Source organism: Dryas octopetala, chromosome 5 (assembly GCF_963921425.1).
Source record: "Dryas octopetala chromosome 5, drDryOcto1.1, whole genome shotgun sequence".
Classification (NCBI taxonomy): domain Eukaryota; kingdom Viridiplantae; phylum Streptophyta; class Magnoliopsida; order Rosales; family Rosaceae; genus Dryas; species Dryas octopetala.
The window spans coordinates 4,193,056-4,201,640 of NC_141370.1; the positions used below are offsets into that span (position 1 = coordinate 4,193,056).

Consider the following 8,585-nt stretch of genomic DNA (forward strand, 5'->3'; position numbering starts at 1 on the left):
CACTAACTCATTCTCTCCTTCTTTCCTCTTTCGTGCTTCGGAAGCAGGCGCTTCAATATTGCCAGATATGGAAGAAACCAATTGAGAAGAAGAAGATGCAATTGATGGACTTCAACAACATAAAATCAAAGTTCAACATATATACTTTGCAAATCTGGAATCCACTCACACTTCAACATATATACTTTGCATCGGCAGTAAATTGATGGGTTGTTCATTTTGGTGAAGAAACTAGTAAATTTTGAGTTTATTAATTATTGTATTAAGACTTTTGAGTTTTAATATATATTGTAAAACAGATCTAGGTTCTTTAATTGTTTATCCCTTTATTACGAGAAGTTTCTTTCTTGTTTGAAAGTTGAACAAAAATGTTCAATTTGTATTTTTAAGCTACAATTAATATGAAATTATATTACAATGGTTTAGAGATTTAGTTTCTAGATAAGGTGTTGATGGTTTAGAGATCTAATGTATTTTATTTCAATGCACCCAGTATGATGCAGTTTAGATCTGAGTTGCATATGTGGTAGAATTTTTTTTTTTTTGGGTTTTCACCTAAAAAAGATGAATACTATAATGGTGGAGTTTATAGATCTAGGTTAACAAGATGAACTAAACTAAAGACGACAATGTTCAAAATCCGGATCTGGATTCAATGGAGAAGAAGAATGTTGCTCCTTTTTGTACAACTTGTTTTACTTAGAATTAGAATTGATTACTAAGCTGTAGCTCGCAAGTATACGAATCGCTTATATAAGCATAGCGTATAAATACGAGGTCGATCTCACGAGGAATAGGTAAATACATATCAAACCAATTCAACTTACCAAATAGCTAGAATTCACTACCACACACACACGACATGGGGGTTTGAAGATTGTGAAACTCACGCACACCACATACACACACGCACACATGATTAATTATCTTACAATGTTGAGAATTCAAAATACATTTCAATTATGCAATCCCTTATCACAAACCTTACTAGTCATTGATCCAGACACAATGTAATAAAGTTTGACTACTAAAAAGTGTCGATTATTATCTTTTCAGCAATTGCTCCTCTATGTCATAACTAAGGTTTGATTATGCCCTCGTTAGTTAACTATACATGTTTCTTAAGGCTTGATTATATCTATGGTTGTTAGCCATGCGAGAATCATTATCAATCTTGGGAAACGTCAAACACATAAAGCATAGACTCATCGATACCTGTAACCTATGAGCATCTATGGATTCTTATTATCATGGATACATTCTTAGGATATCCACTTGTTACCAATTGAAACTATCATTCTTTTGAGCTTGTTTAATTTCATAACATGAGTCTAGATACAATTTCCCCAAGGTGATCAGTCAAAGGAATCATACAACTAGCATGGCATTCAAAAATAGATAAAAGATTCTTATTATACGCAAACTCCAAATCAATTAACTAGAAGACTGATACACTCGTGGTTAATCACACAATCAAAATATCAATTCCCATCCCAACATGTAAGAATAATCAACTAAACCATAAATAAATTCAGAAACATAAAAAGAAACTAAAAGAATAAACTTTCATTATATAATCAAACATTGAATCCATAATGAAAGAAAAACAAACTAACTCACTAAAGAGAAACAAGGGAAAGAAAAACAAAGAAAAACCCAAGGGAAGATGCGGCTTCTTACTGCCCCCTCCTCCTCCTTGCGCCAACTTCTCTCTTTCTCTCTAAACTTTCAGAAAAATAAAGATGTGTAAGGTGTTATAAGATTGTCTATTGTGAGAGAATATATAATAGTGAGGAGGTGGAGACTTTCCTTGTCCCACAAGGCTAGGGTTTTGTGGCAAAGGATGGGCCTTGGGCTTATTTGGTCTATTTTGGGCGTAACTTGATTTTCTGTTCGGGGAACTACAGCGCTATCTCCACTAAAACGGTCATATCTTGAGCTAGATAACTTGGAATCGAAATCCGTAAAATTCTCTGTGAAGCTAACATCTGTACCTTTCAAACCATATATGGCATGCTACCTGGTTCGATCTGGAGAGGTACAGAATCACTGTCAAAATTCATGTCCAATTTTCCAGGATTTTGACTTCTTTTTCAGCTAGGATTCCTTGCGATCTTTGACTGAATCTTGTGAGATTTTCATTGCACATGTGGATTCCTTTCTTGGGCCTTGGATCAAACATGTATGTGCGACATACCTTGGGCCTGTGGACCCTAGGTTGCACGGCTTGGGCTTCCTCATGTGGGCTTGGCTATGTGCATGGTCTTAGTCCTCTTGGGCTAGGGTTGTGTGCATGGCCCAAGGTGCATGGGCTGCATGTGTGGTTCATGTCATGTGATGATGTGGCATGGTTGACTATTGACTTTGACCAAAAGTCAACATTGACCGAAAAAATTCCCCAAAAGATTATGTTCAAGATTCTCCAAAGATTCATTCTAGATTCTAGACTCTTCTAAAAGATTTCCTCAAGATTCTGTTTTCCATTTTTTCCATTTTTAGCTCAAAATCGCCCCATTAGGCTCCTTTTTTAGCTCAAAATCGCCCCATTATGTGAGACCCGGAAATTTTCAAATTTATTTTGTGATTTTTCCGTATTTTCAAAAAGGTTTTATAGAATTTATTTGTTAGAAAATCTAATTTTTTTTTCACCTTGAGCTTTAATTGTTTGACCAATTTTGACTATGGTTTTGACCCAAGTTAGAGCTTTAAAAGGTAGTACTTTTACTCACGAACCCAACGGTGCAAGTCTCGTATTATTCCGAGTCCGGGAGATTATTTTATGAATTTCCTAAATTTTCTTAGTTTGTGGAGCTTAAAATTTTCGAAATTTTTATAAAGGGCAGATTGGTAATTTGACCTCATAGTTAATTAGTACTAGTCGATACGAGTCCGTAGTATTTTTCGGGGTATTTTTCTGAGTCCCGAGCTATTTTTAAATAATTTTTGAAGTTGGGGAATTTAGGAAAAAGAAAATAAAATAGGAAACCACCAGATCGCGCCACGTGGCACGATCTGGGGCGTCCATCGCTGCATGGCAGCAAGATCTGATGGCTGCATGTGCAGCCAAGTGTCAAAGCCTTCGCCACGTGTCAATTTCTCATTGGTCAAAGTTATGACGGTTGACTTGAGTCAACCCAGTCAACTCGGATGAGTCAACCGAGTTGACTCACTCACTCTCCCTATAAATAGCAGCGCACCCCCCAGCTGATTTCCTCACATTTCAGCCGCACGCTTCCCAAGAGAGAGCTTCTCTCTCCTCTCTCCTCATTTCTCTCTCTTCTTCAATCTTGTTTTGAGTTTATCTTGAGTTCTGGAGCTCCGATCGACGATCCGATTTCGCCTACGCGATCGTGGCGACGAGCTCTTCAATTCTAGTAGTGTGAAGGCTATGTTTTGGTGAAGTTTTTAAAAAATCATTTCTGAGCTCCATAGGTAATTTCTTGATCCCTGTCGAACTTCTGCTAAAATTTTGTTAAATTAATCTCTTGTTAATTAGGTTCTTTTAATCTTGTTACTTAGCAAGTCTAGTAGTACCGAGACTCTGCCCGTGGGAAGTCTTCAACAGGTATACCCTCAACCCAGCTTATTTAACCTGCTGTTATTTAAGTTGTGGTTATAGACGAAACGCTGTTTAACTGTTGTTATCAAATGAACTTAATAAATATTGAGGCCATATCAGTGGTAACCAAATAACGTGATGACTAAGGTCAGTCCATGAGCATACAGGCGTTGGGTACTGAGCCAGAGCTCCCTCAGTTTCCCCATGCACTGACCTGGTCACGTTGTAGGTTCATATCTGATCAACCTCCTCGACAATAAATTAAAATAGATATAGAAACCACACGGTCTGACATGACTGTTTGCCTCGGGGTGCAAGGTCATGTCGGATTAAGAATTCAGAGAAGCCTAGCAGTTACGCTAGTGCCAAACCTCTGAATTATACCTGGTCTTAACAGACAAGGTCATCGATTTACGTGAAGACCGTTTTTAACACCAGTTGTTGTCAAACTAGGAACTCCAGTTACCTAAAAGAGATCGTTGCGACGTGGCAAATTGTGATTTGTACTCGAAAACAGGCAAAAGCTTTGGACGCTAGGTAGGGGGACAACACACTCTGACTAGTGGATTTCCTGCATGTACTATATAATAAATACTGTGTGATAAAGATGCATGTTTTTGATTGGCATATCTGCTTGGTTTTATGATGATGAGAATGATGACTGTTATGCATATTCTCGTGAGATTGTTATTGTGTTTGACTTGAGAGTGAAAGGTCCCTTACGGTAGACCCTGGGTTTCGATCCCCAAAACCTCATGAGGGGTTGTACGGACGGACTGGTCGATTGTCCTTCTTGGGAGGCCAGTCTAGGCGGTACAACCATGAAATGGCCACTTTCGCTACCCTGTCCCGGTCAAATGACTGCAGGACTTTGTTATGTTTTTGTGAGAGGGTAGTTAGCCCTAACGGCTGGTCAACAGGTATGATTCTGAACTTGGGCCCGGAAAACTGTATTTTGAAAATTGTGTGAGCATGCTACTCGTCTTACAAAGCTTGACAACTGGTTTGTGTTGTGCATTCGATTTTAAATTATCTCAAACTATTTTTCAAACCTAGCAGGGAGTTCCCTGAGGGGGAGCAATGAACGTATGTGATGCTCACCCCTACATTGTTGTTTTTCTCCCTCTCAGGTGCTGCGCGTGTGGACTTTGACGGCCTCGATTAAGGGGGTGGTGGTGCGGTCTCGAGCTTGTCAACTCCTGTGTTCCTGTTTAGTCAGTATATTTTCCTTGGGCAGGTCCTTGGTGTCCTTTTACTATCTTTATATACCCTTGGTCATATCTTGTATATACACTGAGTCCTTGGGTTGTCTACTTTTGAATTATCGAGTCTATATAAACAGTTTCTTTGAAGTTACTCCAAACAATAGTAGCTCCGAGGGTTGGTTTAATTATGAATTAATTATTTCTGAATAAACTTTCCGCTGCAAACTCAAGCACTCTGATCCAACCCATTTTTACTAAACCAAAAGGCTTAACCTATTTTGTGGATATTTGGGATTATAACACCGGGGGATTGGTTGTTGTAGTCTCAGGTATTCTCAAGATAGGTGCCTCTGTTACGTACCTGGGTTTCGGGGCGTGACACATTAGGCTCCATCTTGTAATCTAAGTTAGAGAGTTAGTATCATAAAATAACAGAAATTGAGCACTCAACAAAGAAAAAGATGCAAAAATTGCAGATGTGGACTTTTTGGTGGACTTTATGGTCGACATGGTGCTATAGCACTGTCTGGCAACCACAAATTCCACAACAATCAGATCTAAGTTTCTCCTTAAATTCCACAACAACCAGATCTGAGTTTCTTCAACAATTTGATGTGGCTGGCGGTGTGAGACCCCGTATTTTTCAAGGAATTTTATTTTAAATATTTTGAGAATTTATTTTAAGGATTTTGGGAATTTATTTGGAATTTTAAAAGGTTTTAATTTAATTTTAATTTTTGTTTTAAATTGGGCTTGACCCAAAAGTTGACTTTTAAAATTAGTGGACTTTTGTCTTTGACTTTGGGTGTGTTGGATATGTCTCGAGTCCACGAGTTCGTAGACGCGAAGCGTACATCAATCAGATCTACGGTTTAAGAGTTACGGGCATTTAAAGTAAAGGGCAATCTTGTAATTTGTACCAAAGGGGGTTTTAAAACCCAACATCAGTTTTTTAAAACTCTCTCTCTCTCTCTCTCTCTTTCTCTCTCCCCACGCCTCTGTCTCTCTCGCCTCTCACCCTCGTCGCGCTTCTCACCGGCGCGTGACAGCGCGTTTGGCCACGGCTGCCGGTGGTCGAAGCCCAGACGAGCTCGCCTCCCTCCCCCTGGCTACTGATCACCCATCGGAGCCACTACCGCGACGAATTGACGCACAGGCCGACGGTCTCCTCCGGCGATCTTGCTTTTTCGGCCATGACGCGATTCCGGACCACATGGGTTGTCTTCCCCTCGTTGTGGCGAGCCTTTCTGTGCTGTTCCCTCACGTTGATGACCACCGTACACAGCGGTGCAAAGATAGAGAAGCCGCGCCTTCTCCGGCCAGTTTCAAGCTTTTCCGGTGATAATTGGCCGTCGACCCAGGTATAAAAGTTGATCCTCTCGACGTCTTCTTCGTGCCTATGTAAATCGTTTAGGTTGATTTTGAGTTTGGAAATCGTGCAGGTTGGCCACCACGGACCACCGCGAGTCCCGTCGCGTTTAGCCGTGCCGATGACTTGAATTGTTGATTTTTGGCCTTTGGGCAGTCACCCGAAGCTTGTGGTGAGTTTTCAGTGATTTTGTGTGTTTTTTGGGGCGAGGCAGCCACCGTGGGTGGTGGCGGCCGCCCATTTTGATCATTTAGCGACCGTTTGTGTTTCTAGTTTGTATTTAATTGGTTGTCTGGTCTTAACAGGTACACGGGTTCGAAAAATCTAATTCTTGATGCCGTTATGCTACCGAATTTGATATCCGAGCAATGGTGCCGTGAAGGGCATTTCGGTCATTTCACGTGTTTGCACTGTGAGTGAAGCTTATCTGGTTATATTGTAGAGTACCGTTAGTGAATTGTCTGTTTTGTGTGTTGATTGTTATATGTTAGAGAAGGCTAGGTGTATGATTTGAATCATGAGAATGAATTAACGAGGATTTGAGGCTAAGGAATCAATTGGGAATTATAGAGTTGCCCTGGGATTAATTATTGATTACATAAGAAATGTCTATTTTCGAGGATCAATGAATGCTGATTAGACAATTATTTTTACAGAATAATCAAGTACTTATTGAGGAAGTGTTGGTATGATTTGAGTGGCAAACAAGTGAGGGTCGTAAGTGGAAATCAATTTCGGAAATGATTCGGCATAGTTTGGAGTAAATAGTGAGTGGACCTTGTTTTATAAATGTTTTAAGAATAAATTTTCTCACAGCAAGTGTTGATGGTGATGCATATGTAGAGGTGAATTTGAAAAGGAATACAAGAGGCATTAAACAATGAAAGTTATGAGTTAGTTTCGAGAATGTTGTGATTGAGGTTGTGCAAGAATACATGCATGCCCGTGCATCGATTTGCTCTGTACGGGAAGTGGCGAGCCTAGTTACCTGCCTGCTCGTGTATAGATTCACTTTGCATGGGAAGTGGCGAGCATCCTGCCTGCTTGTGCATGGATTCGCTTTGCACGAGAAGTGGCGAGCATTCCTGCCTGCCTGTGCATTGATTCGCTCTGCATGAGAAGTGGCGAGTTTATCTTCCTGCTCGTGCCTATGCACGGGATGTGGCGAGCTTAATTACCTCAATATATGACCAGCAGTTCCCCGAGTACTAGTGTGGCGTGAGGTTTCAGTTGTGGAGTATTTTGAGAGTATTAATTGTTCTTCATAAGTCGATTTACAGTTTTTAGATGATTTAAAAATGAATTTGAGAAATTGTTTTAAAACTGCGGGATTTCAAAGAGTGATGTGAGTGAAATTAGATAGTTTGATTGTTTGCCTTGTTTGTTTGTATGCATTTGTTTGCTAAGACTTGGTTTGGTTAGGACTTTGTAAAGTCTAGGCTTGAATCTTGAAGGTGGAAATGAGGGTGATTATGCTTTGAGATTATTATTTAAGACGTGAATGATTATTATTTTTGGTGGGATTATGATGTGAATTTGAGGAATTATGTTTATCTTGATGCTTGGATAATTGTTGATGAAATTATGATGTGATTGGGTAATTATGGATTTTACTGTGGATTATTATTGAGTATGGAAATTGAAAAATTATTGAGAATATTTGTTTAAGTTATTTCACTCATACGAGCTTTCGAGCTTACCAGGTTTGTTGTATAACCCGGTACACTATGGATGTGGTGTAGGGTTTGTGTTTTGCAGGTTAAGCAGACTGATGAGGCAGTGAGGAGAAGTCGAGGCAGTGTGACCCACTTTGTTTTGTTTAAATGTTTTTATACAGAGGTTTTACATAAATGTTTTATTTGAAATAAATTTATTTATTTATATTTATGTGCATGACTCAAATGAAAGAGAAAACAGATTTAAAAGTTTGATGTTCAGTATTTTTATGGACCCGAGTTTCGGGGCGTTACAGGCGGTGTTCATGTTGTAGATCTGGGTTTAAAGATGGCTCTCTCCCTTTCTCCCTTCTCCCCCCTTCAAAACCAGATCTGGATTCATTGTATAGATGGGGTAATGGGGTAATTGATTCAATGGATTAGCTCAAGTTTTTTGTTTGGGTTGTTGCTCTCCATTACTACTGCATGAAGACGGTAGAAGAGGGTTTGATAGTTGCATGAAGGAGGTGAAAGAGCTGGTGGAATTTTTTGTGGATTATGTGGTGGACTGTGGCGCCCGTAAATTCCACACAAAGGTTATTTTGGTCTGAAAACAAAGAAAAAGGTTAGAAAAGTAAGTTTTTGAGAAATGGGTCAAAATAGCTTAAGTTGAATGAAAAGAAGTTATTTAATTAAATTACAAAAAAAAATGCTTATATTCCCACCCCTATGTCCTAGCTATTTCCTCACCTACCTTAATTTTACACCCTTATTAAAAATATAAAAACACTCTTCCC

At 39.4% G+C, this 8,585-nt stretch overlaps 1 long non-coding RNA gene across 1 annotated transcript; it reads left to right on the forward strand.

Moving 5' to 3' along the window:
- The first annotated feature begins 3,252 nt into the window (after positions 1 to 3,252).
- Positions 3,253 to 5,103, forward strand: LOC147283647 (uncharacterized). The gene is made up of 3 exons (XR_015122456.1): positions 3,253 to 3,432; positions 3,520 to 3,565; positions 4,013 to 5,103. It is a non-coding gene; the product is annotated as an uncharacterized LOC147283647 (long non-coding RNA).
- Positions 5,104 to 8,585: the final 3,482 nt, after the last annotated feature.